Source organism: Myotis brandtii, unplaced genomic scaffold, assembly GCF_000412655.1.
Source record: "Myotis brandtii unplaced genomic scaffold, ASM41265v1 scaffold494, whole genome shotgun sequence".
NCBI lineage: Eukaryota > Metazoa > Chordata > Mammalia > Chiroptera > Vespertilionidae > Myotis > Myotis brandtii.
The window spans coordinates 1,426,045-1,442,287 of record NW_005368860.1 but is presented as its reverse complement, the minus strand read 5'-3'; the positions used below and the strand labels follow the sequence as shown (position 1 = coordinate 1,442,287).

The following is a 16,243-nucleotide window of genomic DNA, read 5'->3' as shown; positions in this document are numbered from 1 at the left end:
TTGACTGGGAGTTCAACTGGGAGTTTGATCAGGGGGCGGGGCCAGCCCGACAACTGGCCGAGGCCCCTCCCCCCAGCTGGCTGGGCCCGATTGGATTGGGGCCGGCTGGCCAGACCCCACCCATGCATGAATTCATGCACTGAGTCTCTAGTGTTAAATAAAAATGGTGAGAGTGGAAATCCGTATCTTGCTCCTATTCTTAGGGGAAATGGTTTTATTTTCTGCCCATTGAGCATGATGTTGGCTGTAGATTTGTAAGGCTTTTATTATGTTGAGATATGATTCTTCTATTTCCACTTTGCTGAGAGTTTTTATAAAAAATGAGTGTTGGATTTTGTTGAATGCTTTTTCTGAGTCTATTGATGTGATCATGTGATTTTTGTCTTTCAATTTTTTAAATGTGATGTATCACATTCATTGATTTGCAAATATTGTACCAGTCTTGCATCCCTGGAATAAATCCCACTTGATCATGGTGTATGATCTTTTTAATATATTGCTAGATCTGATTTGCTAATATTTTGTTGAGGATTTTAGCATCTATGTTTATCACAGATATTGGTCTATAATTCTCTTTCTTTGTAGTGTCTTTATTTGGTTTTAGAATTAAGATAATGCTGACCTCAGAAAAAGAGTTTGGAAGTGTTCCTTCCTTTTGGATTTTTTGGAATAGTTTGAGGAGGATAGGTGCTAGTTCTTTGAATGTTCGGTAAAACTCCCTTGTGAAGCTGTCCAGCCCAGGGTTTTTGTTTGCTGGGAGTTTTTTTTTTTATTACTGCTTCAATTTCATCCATTGTTATTGGCTAATCCTAGTATTTTCATCTCCATTCTCTAAATGAAGATCCAGAGGCACAAGGAAGTTAAGTAAATTGTCCAAGGTCACACTACTCCAACTCAGAAAGTCTGTCTCTAGAATCCATGTTCTTTATTCTATGATGCTTTTCACTTACACTAATGGAAGGATGACAAGTTAATTACACATGGGCAAAATGTTTCTTTGTGATACTACTGCCTATAGGAACTCACATCTACACAAACATACACATTTTATTTGTTCATTCATTCATTCACTTTTCATTCAGTGAATATTTGTTGAGTGTTTACAAATGTGTTTGTATATGCTAAGTCGTTGGGATAGGTGAGGGGTGTGTGTGTGTGTGTGTGTGTGTGTGTGTGTGTGTGTATGTGTGCGCTCATGCACCTGTGCGCACGCTCATGTGTTAGGGGAAACAGATTTCTATTCTTTTTCCGAGTCATAAATGTATTGTTTATTTAGAGAAATTCCAAATCGTATTTTGGGCTACTCCTGATTCTGTCATCCTCTGGTATTTTAGGAAAAGGAGAAGTTGAGGCAAGAGGGGAGGAGGAAACCATAATGACAGGTCTCAGAAAATCCACTTATACTGTTGCATCAAGGGTAACAATCAGTTTCCATGCCAACTTCCCTTCTAGTTTAATCAGTTCCTACCCAAGCCCTGGACTTGTCTGCCATATGTACTTTAACACCCATCTCCAGCCATTGCTGATTGCACCAGAGAAAGACACATAACCCAAGGTAAATCATTGTACCACGAATGAAGAGACACAGCAGTGCTAGTATATTAAATGCTTACCTGGGAGTCATGTGGAGCTGAGCCTTGGGTGTGGAGCTGGGTCGTGACCAGAGAAGATAGCTGGTGCCTGCGAGAAGCAGAGTTCAGAGAGACCACCTGTGGACTGAGAGACAGAAAGAGTAGCTGAAATTCTCAGCTTCTCAGCTCCAGCCCTGGGAGAGCTATCTGAGTTTAAGTGTTCGTCTTTCTGTGAGTTTCCATCATGTTAGATCTTCCCAAGGAACCCCCGGGTGCTTTTGAAATAGCTTCAGCACATTTCTCTTCTCTAACACATAATGACCCTTGTCTTAAACAGGCAGTGAGTGACTCCTCTCTCCTTCAATGAGGAAACTTTTGGAAAATAGGCTCCCAAGCCCAAGAGGTATGACAGGGGTTCTGTACTGCCATTTAAATTAATGAGGAAATGATGTGCTTAGCTTAGGCCTCAACTTCTCTACTGTAAAGACACAGAGAAGCCCACAATCTTTGCTTCCTCTTTACTCCTGAGCTCTGCATAGTAGTATTCGATGAATTTCCCTGAAGAATGGAAATAGTGTTGTGAAGGGCCAAGCCCTGAGGCTGAGCTCGAATGACTGTGGTTTCAGCAAAGGGACAGGCCAGGCCAGTTTTGCTCTCTGGCTGTTGGAATGCTGCTGTGCTTTAGATGCATCTCAGTTCTGCTCAGAACAAGGTATGGAGTGGTCCCCAGAATCAATGAAACAACCAGGTAAGTCAATATAAACAATTAAAATAGGTTTTAATAGGAGGTTAAATAGAAGACCTAAAAATATTAGATGATGGCTTATGGGAATTTTTCTACCCCTTTAAGTATCTGCAGATGCAGAGGAAAGTAGAAAAGTTATGGGGTTGCCTATTTGCCAGGTTGCCCTCAATTTTCTCATGCCTAAAGTGGGGAGATGGATAATAGATTAGATAACCTATAAGGGCCCTTCAGCTCTATGGGTGACTTTGAGTGGAGTCAGAGTCATCCTAGCAAAGTCAGCAATTTAACTATTCAAAAAGATGTGATGCAACTGACCTTCCGGCATATATTTACATAGTATCTGCTCAGGGGGGCCAGTGACAGTGCATACGTCTTTGCTAGGGCTTGAGTGATGGAGACTTCAGTTTGTGTTCTTAAAAAATACACCCCTTGCTCTGTGATTCCTCAGATGAATTGTCCAGCAAAATGGAATTTCCACTGTAAGTGCAGCCAAAGGTGGGGACCTGCTATGAGAGATTAAGATTGAAGCCTGTGAGGTCTGGGGGTGTAAAGCAGAGTTTAAATTAATGAGGAAATAAGTCTAATATGCTTAGACTAGTGCTTGGCATGTTGAAGGTGCTTGGTATAGGCAAGACCTTTCCTTTTGCTCCCCCTGCTCTTTCATCTTTAGGTTCACAAGACTCTGCTCCATAAGATCCATATAACCACATGTGGGTGGTTTAACCTGCCTTCCTAGGAAACTAGTCAAACTCATTCGTAGTGGAATTAAACTCATTCATAGTGGAATTAAACTCATTTATAGTGGAATTAAACCCATTTGTAGTGCCAAGAAAAGACAGAGGAAGAGGACAAATAGAATTTTTGGGTGAAATAACTCAACTATTCTCAGAAGCAAGATTCGTTATGGATAAATGCTTGCTGATTGGCCATAAAAATGCATTTGACATACAGGTACTTTCAGGACGAGAAGAAACACTGGCTAGATGAAACGGAAGTGAAAGCCAGTCCAAGCCAGGATGAAGTGATGAAATTATTCAGTTAATTAAGGGTTTTGTTTTTTTTTTTACAGTAGAGCCAACCTCATGTGTGTTTAGAAGTCCAGTAAATATTACAACAATGAAATGGTCTAGGGGTTTTGTCCTCAAACTTTTTAAACAGGGGGCCAGTTCACTGTCCCTCAGACCGTTGGAGGGCCGGACTATAGTTTAAAAAAAAACTATGAACAAATTCCTATGCACACAGCGGCGGCAAAAACACCCGGAGGGCCGGATAAATGTTTTCGGTGGGCCACATGTGGCCCGTGGGCCATAGTTTGAGGACCCCTGGAGGGCAAGATAATTAAAAAAAAAAGACTTTATAAGAACTATGTGTTAGCATATCATTAAAAAATACATAAAGATAACTTTTGCTTTTCAGAGAATAATTTGTTTTTTTTTGGGGGGGGGGGTTGGACAGGAGAGAGAGATGCTTAGCTTTGGAGCCAACAGAAAAAAATTGGGATACTGAGGAATGAAGAGAGAAAGTCTACATGGCCTAACCCAGCGGTTCTCAACCAGTGGGTCGGGACCCCTTTGGCGGTTGAATGACCCTTTCACAGGGGTCGCCTAAGACCATCCTGCATATCAGATATTTACATTACGATTCATAACAGTAGCAACATTACAGTTATGAAGTAGCAACGAAAATAATTTTATGGTTGGGTCACAACATGAGAAACTGTATTTAAAGGGCCAGAAGGTTAAGAACCACTGGCCTAACCTGTGTTCCCTCCTGGCAGCAATTAGCTTGATATCCTGCAGCCATTTTTTGGGGGGTGGAAGAGGGGGCAACAAAATTAAATAGGTAACCAGCCTCTGAGGGCATTGAGAACTCAACTTGTGAAGACCTCATGGTCATGGACTTGATTTTGATGTTTACAAATAGCTGGCATCCTGCGCTAGAGGTGAAGCATGGATGAGAACTCACAAAAACACACATCAAACCAAAGGCACATAGCTTTTCTATGCATAGAGTTGTACCTTCTTCCAAGTTCCATCCTGAATTCTATTTAATGCTTAAGACAACCTTGCAAGGGAGGAATTAGTTTCATCATTTTTAGAGGAAGAAACTGAGGCTCAGAATTTCAATGATTTCCCCAAGTGATCTCCACAGTAGAAACTTAATGTTCCCACAGCCAAATTCAGTCCTCACCCAACACTTGTCTCTATTGATTAGATCTTCTCCAAAGGCTCTAAGTCATACACTTACTGTGAAAATCATTATATTAAGAAAATTTAGTTTGTCCTGCATTCAGCTGCTATTCTCATTTTCTGTTACCAGGTGAATAAACAGTTTTGCAATGTTCTAGTTCAGTAGTTTTCTAACTTTATAGACAAAAGGATCACTGGATATCTTTTACAAATGCAAATTACTGGGTCCCACCTCCAGAAAATTTTGAGACAATGGGTCTGGGGAGGGCCAAGGGAATCTGCATTTTTAAAAATAAAAAATGAAAATTTCTCTAAAGTGTGACTACCTTCGAGGAGCAACTGTAACTATAGCATTCACTTTTATGTCACCAGTGCCTAGCACAGATGACATAATACCTAGCAGACACCCAATGTATATGCACTCGATGCTGGAATAAATATGGAATCCTGAGGTAGTGTCATTCCAAGTGTGTCATAGAACTCTCATTTCCAGAAGGATTCTGCACAGTGACTTGTCAAACCTCCACATTAACGGCCAGACATACCCATGTGCCAGGCACCCAGGGTTGTTAACTAACCAGCCTCATTTCTTTCTTTCCTCCAAAAGTAATTACTGGTTGCTAAATATTCAAACATGCATTCAAAAAGCAGCTCATTACAATATGTTAAGAAAGAAATTACTATTTCTAATTGCTTCTAGTAGTTAATTACTTCTAATTATTAGTCTGAATAATAAATTACTGCTTCTGATTATGTTGTGAGCACAGTTGGAGCATTCAAAAATGCAATTTCCACAGTTGTTTACATCAGAAAGTGTTTACTGAATTAGAGCGCTATAATTACCCCCACATAGCTGGTAGCAAAAAATAATAACATTTGATAAATTCAATCAAAATATGTCATTTGTTTGTCAGCTTATTGCAGAGATCAAGCATTAAAATGAATGCTTGACTTTTTCAGTTTCTTCAGGGGGCAAAGATATGTTAAAATTGGGATTTTTGTTTCGTTTGGTTGAGTAGGAATTAAATTAGCATTCCTTTTGTTATTTAAAACAACAAGGAAAAATAATCAGGCCTCTAATAGTGTTAAAAATTGGTTACACAACCAGCATACTAGTCATGGGAAAAAAAGAAATGATGCCCACTTAAAGGGAAAAACCCCAGAACAATTTTATTGCATTAGAACATATCTAAAGTACACGAATATTAAGTGTACAACTTTAAGACTTCCAAGCCCCTGGCTTGAATCTGTCACTTCACTCACTAGTTTATCCGGTCAATGACAGAAGTAGATAACTTATGGCAAACTGTAGGCTGACATTTTAAAATCTCCTACTGTTTGCCACAACCACATATCATCACTACTTCTTCCCCATGGTGATCTGCCACCATCCCCTGGATGCTGGACAGACTCTTCAGAGGTTTCCAAGATCCGTATCTCTGGGGTTGCCTTTGTGTATTCTCCTCCCCTTGAGTGTGGATAGGACTTGTGACTTGCTTCTAACCAACCACATAGGGCTGAGATGGGATAGTCATGACAACATGGATGTGATTAATTACATAAAACTGTAGGGTCCATCTCGCTGGAGCCTCTGGTCCTTTGCTGGTGTTGAAGAAGCAAGCACCATGATGGGAAACCCGGGTGGAGAGAAGCTATGAGTAGCCTCTAGGAGATGAGGGTGGTCCCCAGACAACAATCAGCAAGTAACTGATGTTCTTAGTCCTACAACTGCAATGAACTAAATTGGGCCAATAGTCTACATACCCTTGGAAACAGATCCTTCCCAGTCAAGCTTCAGATGAGATGGCTGATTTCACGCTATCACAGCACAGTTGAGTGCTTGCAACAGAGAACATAACGGCCCACAAAACCTAAAATATTTACTATCTAGCCCTTTACAGAAAAAGTTTGCCAACCTCTAACCTAAACTGAACTAGTACATCTGAATTTAAGCTGTTTACCCTAAAATGTTTCCATGAGATGCAGACATATACATACAGAAGCAAAATGGTCATTTGATTTCATAGTTCAACTAACCAAACTCAAGGGCAACAGAAGAGATAAGTCACAGGGATAAAAAATCACTGAGTTCAAAGTACGTTTGAGTGGAGAAAAGTTGCAGCATTACTTTTTGGGAGTGAGATTTATTTGTGCTGGTGCTTCTTTTGAAAACCTGAGCCCTGCCTTAACATCTGAGCCTGTGTTCCTATGAAAATCCCTGTTTTTTACAGAGTTGTTGACATTATCAAGCGTACCTCTTGGGAATATCCATGTTAGAGAAATGATGTGTTTGTGCTAGGTTGCTAGGTACTGGAAATGCTATGAAATCTTAAAAAGTAAAGAGCTGAACTAATATATTGGTCTCAGTATGCATGTGCACATGTCTGTGTGTGTGTGTGTCTGTGCGGCAGGGTACAGAAAAAAACTGGGGAACAGTTGTGTTAAGGCAAAACCCAGCTGGCTCAACTATTTTGGGATTTGGAGACATCTAATATATCCAAAATTTGGAAAACACTATATGACAATTAGTTGGAACATGAACGAAAAGGAAAAGTCACAGTGGGGTGTCATGTTCATAATATAGAATAACTGTCATCATCATAGATGACTTCAGCATTGGTGACCCCTTCAACAAATCTGGCCTGTGGGTCATCCTGGGTCCTCTGTAGTTAGGCACAAGCACAGACACACCCTGCGCATGTCATTCCTTGGACCTGCTGGATATGTGCATCGTGAATAGCAATCGGTCTATCTGATGTGCAAATGTGAGAGTTGCTTCCTTGGGGCCAGTGAGCTCCCTGACTTGGGACGTGTTCAAGCAGAGAATGGGCACTTCCTCATCCAAGATGCTACAGAGGTCACTTGACCATTGCCTGGCATATAGTGGGTGCTAGAAAATACTAACTCAATGATAAAATAAGGAAAGTTAGATTAGATAGCTTTTAAAGTCTGTTCAAGCCCATCTCTAATCCTCTTATACATTTAAAGACCATGGCACTGTTCAGCAACTTCAGGTCCTTTTCTGGGCACACAGGAGGCATTTCTCAGCCAGCCTTGCACCCCGAGAGACCTTTCTGGTTCTATCTTTTCCCCCATGGCTACCAGAAGTCAATGTTAAAGATCTTGGTGTCACATATGGAAGGAGCCTAGATCCCTGAGTTACTTCTTGGAGGAGAGCAGTCCAGTAGGGTTGCCCACTTGCTTTCGACTTTGATGTGAGTAGAACATAAAACTTTTATTTTATTAATGACACTAGATGAGGGGTTGTTGGTTGTAGTAATTACTGCGTGTGTTTTTTCATGTTGATGCATTTTATGAGTAAATTAGATAAAAATAACTACACTCAGGAAAAGGAACACCATAAGTTGAAAAATTACTTCCTATAGAGCAGTGAAATGAATGAACTACAGCCACGTGCACAGACACAGAAGCATAATGTTAGGGGAAAACATATTTATATAATGTAAATCACATGAACACATACCATATGATACCATTTACATAAAGCTCAAATACAAGCAAAACTAAGCAATGTATTGTTTGGTAATGCAAGCATGTGGTGAAGCTGGAAAACAAAGCAAAATGCAGGACAGTGTTAAGCTAGGGTAGGGTAGATGGAGGAATGCTAGTAGGGAGGGCAATATAGAAATAAAAAATTCTTGGCAATGTCCTATTGCTTCGACCTGGCTGAAAGTACATTGGTGTTTATTTAATTATTCTTTATAATCTAAATATTTATGTGCATTATTGTGTATATATGAAAAATATTATGATGGAGTCATGTCCCATGCACTTCTAACTTTCAATTCAATCATACATGCATCCTGAATATTCAATTATACATAATTATATAACACAATAGTCAATTTCGGTAAGCACAAATATACTTGGTCATGTGCTGCATATTAATACACACTGCAAATTTATAGACACTTATTTTTACAGAAGACTGCATATGCAAAACCTTGAATCTGGGTTATTTAATGCATTTTCAAAGATAATTTTGACCAAATGCATGTGTTTTCTTAATTGCTTACATTGGAACCCAAATCTTCATAAGATGCACTCTGTTGTATAATATGGCTCACACTAGGGGAGTGTTTCCCCAAATGGGCTCCCCAGATACCTACAGATTCATAAGTTAGTTTTGAATTTGAAGTCTTAGGAGTAATTCATTGTTCATTTGCTTGCAGTAAGGACACCTAAGCCAACAGGTTATTGTATCTGTGTTAGCCTGGAATTAAATACCTCAAGCTAAGTTACAGTGCTTACATATTTCATGCTGATTAGAAGTACTGGTTAGCAATTTATCTGTCTTTGATTAATTAAACATGGGAAAAACCAATTTGTTACTAGTCTCAGCTTGGAAGACAAAATTTATCAAAGCGCCAGGCCCATGGGAAGAAATTAATAAAATGAATTCCTGCTGGTGAAAAGGTTTAGAATCAGTGTCTTATATTAATTCAAGTTTATTTTGTGTTCATTCATTTATTAACTCATTCACTTATTTCGTCAATATTTTCTGAGTGTCAATCAACTCTGTGTCAGACAGTTCTAAGCATAGGGGATAGAATGGTGAACTAATCCAATATTCTTGCCTTTATGGACTGAATGCGTGTGCCTCTCCTGCAAATTCGTAAGTTGAAGTCCTAACCCCCAGTGTGGCTGGGGACTCAAAGGAAGTAATTAAGGTTAAATGATCTGATAGGATTAGTGTCTTTATAGGAAAAAGGACCACTGCTCGCACTCTCTTCCCACGAAGACACAGCAAAAAGGTGTCTGTCTGTAAGCCAGGAAGACAGCTCTCCCCAGAAACAAAGCTGGCTGGAACCTTCATCTCAGACTTCTAGCCTCCAGAACATGAGAAAAGAAACTTCTGTTGTTGAAGGCACCCCATCCATGGTATTTTGTTATGGCTGCCTGTGACACTAATGTAACTGCTCTTATAGAAATAATGGCATCATGGTGGGTGTCAGCATAAGTAGTTTTGCCAACAGAGGGAAGGACGCTAACATGCATGTAACACATGGTCCAAAACACTGTTCATGGGTGTGACAGATCTTGGTCTAATTCCCTTCTTGGTCATTTAATAACTTGAGAACTCTGGGTAAGAGACTTAATTTCTTGAGCCTCAGTTTTCCCTTCTGTAAACTGGGATAGCGTACCTCTCATGTGGGGTCACTGTGAGCAGTAGGTGAGCTTGTAAAATACTTGACACAGCCCCGTCAGGTAGAAAAAGCCTCTACGTGTTATTGACCTCATGTATCAGTTCACCGTCTCATTCAATCCTCACAACAAACCCATTCGGTGGGGTTTGCTATTTCTTCAGATTGCAACTTGGACCCAGGTGTGCCCACCACCTGAGCCTGAGTTGTCTCCACTGCCTCAGGGTTCCTTTGTGCATCTAAATCGAGAAAGCTCGAGGGGGCGCGGGCACGTCTCTTTTATGCTGAAAGATATATTCCTTTCCTTCCAGACCAGTGATTTCCAACCATGCATGGGTGGGGGTGATGAAGTTACCCCTGGGGAAATGTAGCCTACCCCCTGGGAGACAGGGATCACCAACTGTGAAAAAGCACATCATTGCTTTGATTTGTTTTATGAAAAAATCCACAATAACCACGTAACATATTTGCATTGGCTTTATCCACTTCATAATTTAATTCGCAGTGTTGGATTAGAAAGGAAAAGAGAGGTTTTTGAAGGAGAGCATGGCTTAAAAAATAGATTGAGGCTCTGTTCTCCGGGGTCTTTCTCAAGGGCAGTTCCCTGACTGGGCCTCTTTCTAGCTAGTGGGTCAGGCCAGGGGCTCACAGGAGGTTTCTAAGACACTGAAGTGGGGCTTTATGGCTTTAGAACAGCTGACTGTTCCGCATGCTAATAACGATGTCTGCTGGGCTTGCGTGCCTGTGGCCTTCGGTAGGAGCAGCTGCCTATGATATTCCAGTCAGTCTGCTCCCAAGTGAGCAACAGCAAGGTACGTGCCTGCTAATTACCATGCCAAGTTAGAATTCTGAGTGAAAATCTTCAGGGCAAAATCACTGGTCCCCACTGTTCACAATGAGCTAGTGAGTTATATTACATGAGTTCTATTGCAGGGCACAGGGCCTGGGCTTTGGGTAGGAAGGAAATGGCAGGAGAAAGACCACTTGCACCATGGAGACCAGGAGTGGAGGGCCCCCCCAATCTGTTATGCTGAAGGTCTCAGAGGTTAATGAGGGCAGTGCAGGCACTGCTTGCAAAGGTTCAGTGATGCCTTGGAAAACTACAGACCCAGGGCAGGAAATTTAATCTCTAAGACTTGAAAGTGTCCATGTGTCCATTTTCTGGATGAGGAAACCAAGACCCAGAGGGGACAAATGATGTGCTCAAAGTCCCAGCAGGAACTTGAAACCAGTCTCTAGATTTCTACCGAGCCCAGTGCTCTTCCTTCTTTGGCATCAATTCTGTAGTTTCTGGGAAAATCTGTGTCAGAGCCCCCAGAAAACTACCTACGTCATAACTATCATTCTGTCATTCTGTATCTGTTGGCAGTCAGGCAGGAAAACAGGACCATACCAGGTAGTCAATTGCAGGGTCTGGTCAAAGAGGTCGGTGGGGAGTGGGAAGCAGGAAGGTGAGACAACTTGGAGATTCATAATTGTAGGAAATCGCCATCAGTCTAAGGGCTCAGACTAAGGGAGGACAGAGTATAGCCAGGACCCAAGAGCCAGTGCTCCATTGTCAGGAGCTGGAATTTTGGAGGAGGGACTAGGTAGCAGGCACTGGTGTCAAGGGCAGGGTGTTGCCTGGAGGATGATGGACTACAGAGGCACTGGAGTTACCTCTCAAAGTGGGGAGGAACAGAAATATTCTGATCTCTCCCTTTTTCTAACTTCCAGATTTCTTGCCACTGTTTTCCACCAGACAGAACTACTGAGAAGCTAGTGGGCAGAGGAGCCCAAAAAGTGTGGTTCCAAGGAAGGGAAAGAGTGGAGCTGAGAAAATAGGCAGATGAGCTTCAATAACCTACTTGCCCTTGTCTGAGGGTTTTTTAAAGGGTTGACTTCCAGATGATTGGGAGATAGGGACATCTGTGAATAGTAGAGGGATAGTCCCAGAATCATTGGCTCATAGAGTCATGGGGTTGGGATGCTGATAACAGTAATTGGCATATTAGAATGAGCACAGCTTTGGTATCACACAGACCTGGATTCAAGTTCATGCTCTTTCACTTACCAGGGGACAACTATGGGAAAATAAGTCAACCACTGTGTTTTCTGGTTTACTTATCTTTAAAACGCAGATATTAAACCTTCCTTGCCGAGCTTTTGTGATATGTCAACGGTAAAATGTACATTGAGCATCCTTACCTTTTTGGCAGGTATTCAATAAATGGTAGCCCTCAGGCTTCAGCAGGACCCAAGTCCTATTCCCCTTAGAGAAGGTGAGTGTCCTTTATGTAAATTCCGGTATATACTTATGACTATTTTATGGGATAAGTTCAGAGAAGAGCACTTCCTCCATCAGTTTATATGCCTATCAGCGATGTTTGAAAACTAGCTGTTTTCATACACTTAAATTATCACTTAAAAAGTACCTTTATGTTGACTGCTTTTTTGTGGGGTCATGTTCATGGCCACTGCCGTGGATGAGCTGAAATGAGCAGAGAGAGAGAAAAACAGATGGTTAGCTTGCCCACTGGTAAAAACTGAATGTAAGGATAGAATAGTGTCTGGAGTGGAATACAGGCCACTCATTTATCCATTCTTTTACTATTTTGAAGTCTCTCCCTCATGTTTAGCACATGTCTCAATATCATCTTCTCAAGGGGATAAAACTAAGAGCTATTATTTGTGTAATGTGTATTATGTGCCAGGCCCAGTGGTTTAAACTCATAAACTCTCACAATAATAGTTTCTATTATTACCTTAATTTGATAGCAAAAGAGGTGAGAGTTGTTTCAGAGAGTTATTTCAGAGAGTTATTTCAGAGAGGTGAAATAACTTTCCCAAGGTCACACAGCTAGCAAATGGCCAAACCAGGATTCAGACTCTGGCAATTATGGCTGGAGAACTGATGCCTTTGTCCTATACTACATTCCTCTCCAGGTACTTTAGGAATATACCATATGCTATTTTTCACTCATTCTATACCAGACAGTGGTAGCCAATAACTTTTTTTTGCACAAACAAAGACAACTGAAATAAATTTCTGGTTCCCAGGGTAGTCATGTGGAAAAACAGTGCTCACCTGGATATAACAGTTCCAACGACAGTTAATTAAAATTAATTTTCTCAGTTCATGGTCAAAGCCATGGAAGAACAATGGCAGGAAATGAAGATCAATTATAGCATGCTATCCTATCATACAAATATGATGCATCTTTATACAAACTCTGTCAATATGATTTATATAACACCTACTCCTACTTTACAGTCCAGGAACCTAAGGTCTTACAACTAGTAAGTAAGGGGCGGGGGCGGGTGGTCTTGACGATTGCTGTCTTTTATTTACAGGTGATATAGTTAAATTATACATATATCTAATATAGAATATGTAATATGTAAAATCATATTTGTATACAAACACATATATATGTATCTGGTCAATTTTAATTACATATACACACATACATCTATTGCTTCAGGAACTTATGAAATTGCTTTGCTAAAAACTATAAAATTCCATTTGCTGGAAGAAGAATTGTGGCCCTAGGAGAGTTGAAGGACAGAACAGAGGAAATGAATCACTTGAATATATAAACTACCTAGAAATGGCTGGGCATCCTGCATGCTAGCACATTAAGTGGGCCTATAAAATCTCTCGACTTATTTTATAAATGAAATAAAGAATGTAAATACATGCAAATAAAGTCACGAAGTGAGACTAAATGGGGAAATCTGAGAGCGGAGTATGAGATCATGTTTTATTCCTTACACCCAGGCACCAAAACAGCATGGCAACCCAGAGACAGGTTTGAAGGGGCTCATGGTTCCCAGAGCAAAGTACAAGCCCCCCTCCACCCCTCAGTACAGGATGTGAGAGTGAGGAGAGGTAAGCAAGATCAGCGCTTGGACAAGCTCCTTCATCTCTGAGACCACTGTGATAGATGTCTTCCTTCTCTTAAAAATCAGACGTAGGTGTTACTTCACTATAGACTAGATATGTCAGGTAGATTATAATTTCAAAGGAATAAAAATCAATCAATTTTTCTTTTTACTTAACAGCGATTAAATTGTGTCTCCACAGAGTGCAATAAATGGCTGTATGATTATTCTGTGAATTTGCACTCTATAGATCAGTCATTTAAAAACTTTATTTTTTAAAAAGTAGAATAACTGCCCTGTCACATGGAAAATGACTTTCTGAGTAAAATCTTAAACAGAAAACGCTAATTCAGGAAACAGATAAAAGAGGAGCAGTTCTGGTTACATCAGGTTTGGAGCCCCTGGGACATTGCTTTCCTCCCTGCTCTCACTCCGCGTGGCTTCTGTGGCGGTCCCTCTGGGAAACTCAATCCGAAGTCTATCTGGGAAGATCAGGAAGCTGGGATACTTAATCCTCAGCTACTTTTGTTTATCTCGTGGCATGTAGCATCTGGATAATTCTCCATCCCTTTTCACTTCGTGTGGACAGAATTGATCAGCTGATTCTGGAGACCAGTAAGGTATTTACTTTGTGGTCTGTGGGTCAGCCGCATTTTTCCCACTTTTAATTGGCTGGGTTGCGTAAGAGAAGAGTGAACAAATTATGCATTCACTTACATGCCCCCAATTTTCCCCATGGTGCTCTCTTCACCTGGAATGTCCTTCATTGTCTCTCAGTAAACTAGAGGACATTCTTCAGGGCTCAGCCTGATATTTCATTCTATGTAAGCTTTTTCACTCCCACTGGAGAAATAACTGATTCTAATAGTCCTCCTTATCCGTGGTTTTGCTTTCCGTCATTAAGCAAGATCCAAAAATATTAAATGAAAATTTCAGAAATAAACATTTGTAAGCTTTAAATTGAACACTGCTCTGAGTAACATGATGAAATCTTGTGAGTCCCACTCCGTCCTGCCTGGAATGGGAATCATCCCTTTGCCACACTGTAGACGCTCACTGCTGTCATTGTTATCAGATCAGCTGTCACAGTGTCACAGTGCTTGTGTCCAAGTCACCCCGATTTTACTTAATGATGGACCCAAAGTGCAAGAATAGTGATGCTGGAACTCAGTTATGCCCAAGAGAAGCCACAAAGTGCTTCCTTTAAAATGAAAAGATGAAAGATCTTGACTTATAAAGAAAGAAGAACAATATGCTGAGGTGGCTAAGATCTAGAGTAAGAACAAATTTTCTACACATGAAATTGTGAAGAAGGAAAAAAGAAACTCATGCCAGTTTTGATCCTCCTTCTGAAACATCATCAGAAGGTCAATGCAGGGGTCCCCCACTTTCTGAAAGTTATGCCACTGGCTTTTTCAAAAGACCTACATTAGTACTGGTTTTGGCTCATCAAAAGAAATCCGAAGAGGATTTTTGCTTTTATGACAAAAGCCATTACCATACGAAGGTGGGTCTCAGGTTAGGTCAGCCTGGCTCACTCCTGTTGTTCTGGGATAATTATGGGTAGGGCCCCCTTTCACCCTCAAAAGTAGTCCCAGTTTGGACAATACAGTCTATGGCCACTCGATGTAGAATATATTCTTCTGGGAAGTAGCTACGCAAATCTTTTGACTATCATGTTGTCTGATTTTTTCTCCTATAAAGGGCAGGGCAAAAGTAGGTTACAGTTGTGAAACACAGGGTTTATTCTTGTATTATTATGCATGAATTATTGTATTATTTTCCATACAAACAACTATAAACTACTTTTGTCCCAGCCTGTGTGTGTGTGTGTGTGTGTGTGTGTGTGTGTGTGTGTGTGTGTGTATTCCATATGTAAGTCCGTTTGGGTGACATGTATTGTAAATACATTCTACTCTGTGGCTTGACAGGGAATTTCTTCATTTTTAATTTTATTTTTTATGTCTCACTCTTAACTCTCTCAATTATTTTTGAGGGCAAATAATGAAAATAATCTGAATGGCTTAATCTATTCACACCGGATATAGCCCTGCCTCAGATGCTGAAACCCCACTCAGTCACTTGAGCCCCAAGGATGCGGGGAGAGTCAGAGTCTGATGTGATAAATGTGGCGGCCCATTGCTGTCCCCTGAGAAGGGGCTTTCACAGGGCAGCTTCCTTCCGAAGAAGCCCACAAGATGCTCGGACCCCCGACCTTTCCTCCCGAGTGATAACATTTAGGCCTCAGTTGCAGTTCAGCTCCAGGTCCAGATAAGCAACAAACCAGCGAGGGCTGACGTTAGGACCAGCTTCGTGGACCCCTTGCCTGTCGATCAATCAGTGGAGACCCAGACCCTGAAGGGACACACCTGAAAAACTGCTGAATATTCTATTAAGATCTTTCCCGGTAACCTCCCCTGGAATCTCTGCCCTTAAAATCCCCCCTCTCCCTCCAGAGAGCACCCCCATTCCTTCCCCTTTCCTTTCCCCCTCCCCCACCCCCAGGCACATTACCACTAGCTTCCCCACCCCCAAGCTCCAAGGGCCCTTCCTTTACCTCCTTGTTTCCTAAGCCCATTTCCTCTAGGAATTACTGCTTCTGCCTCTGTAATCTACCCAATAAATGTTCTCTCACAGTTTGCATCTTGCTCTGAATTCTTTCCTAGCCAGAACCCAAGTACTGAGGTTGCTGAACCCAGGTTTGGTCTG

At 41.1% G+C, this 16,243-nt stretch overlaps 1 long non-coding RNA gene across 1 annotated transcript in view; it reads right to left on the bottom strand.

Moving 5' to 3' along the window:
- Positions 1-1,608: 1,608 nt before the first annotated feature.
- Positions 1,609-16,243, bottom strand: part of LOC102263959 — a 19,975-nt gene continuing 5,340 nt past the window's right edge. Inside the window, exons 2-3 of the long non-coding RNA XR_314200.2 lie at positions 12,085-12,140; positions 1,609-1,716 (exon numbers count right to left, since the gene is read on the bottom strand). This is a non-coding gene — a long non-coding RNA (uncharacterized LOC102263959). The remainder of the gene's footprint in view (positions 1,717-12,084; positions 12,141-16,243) is intronic.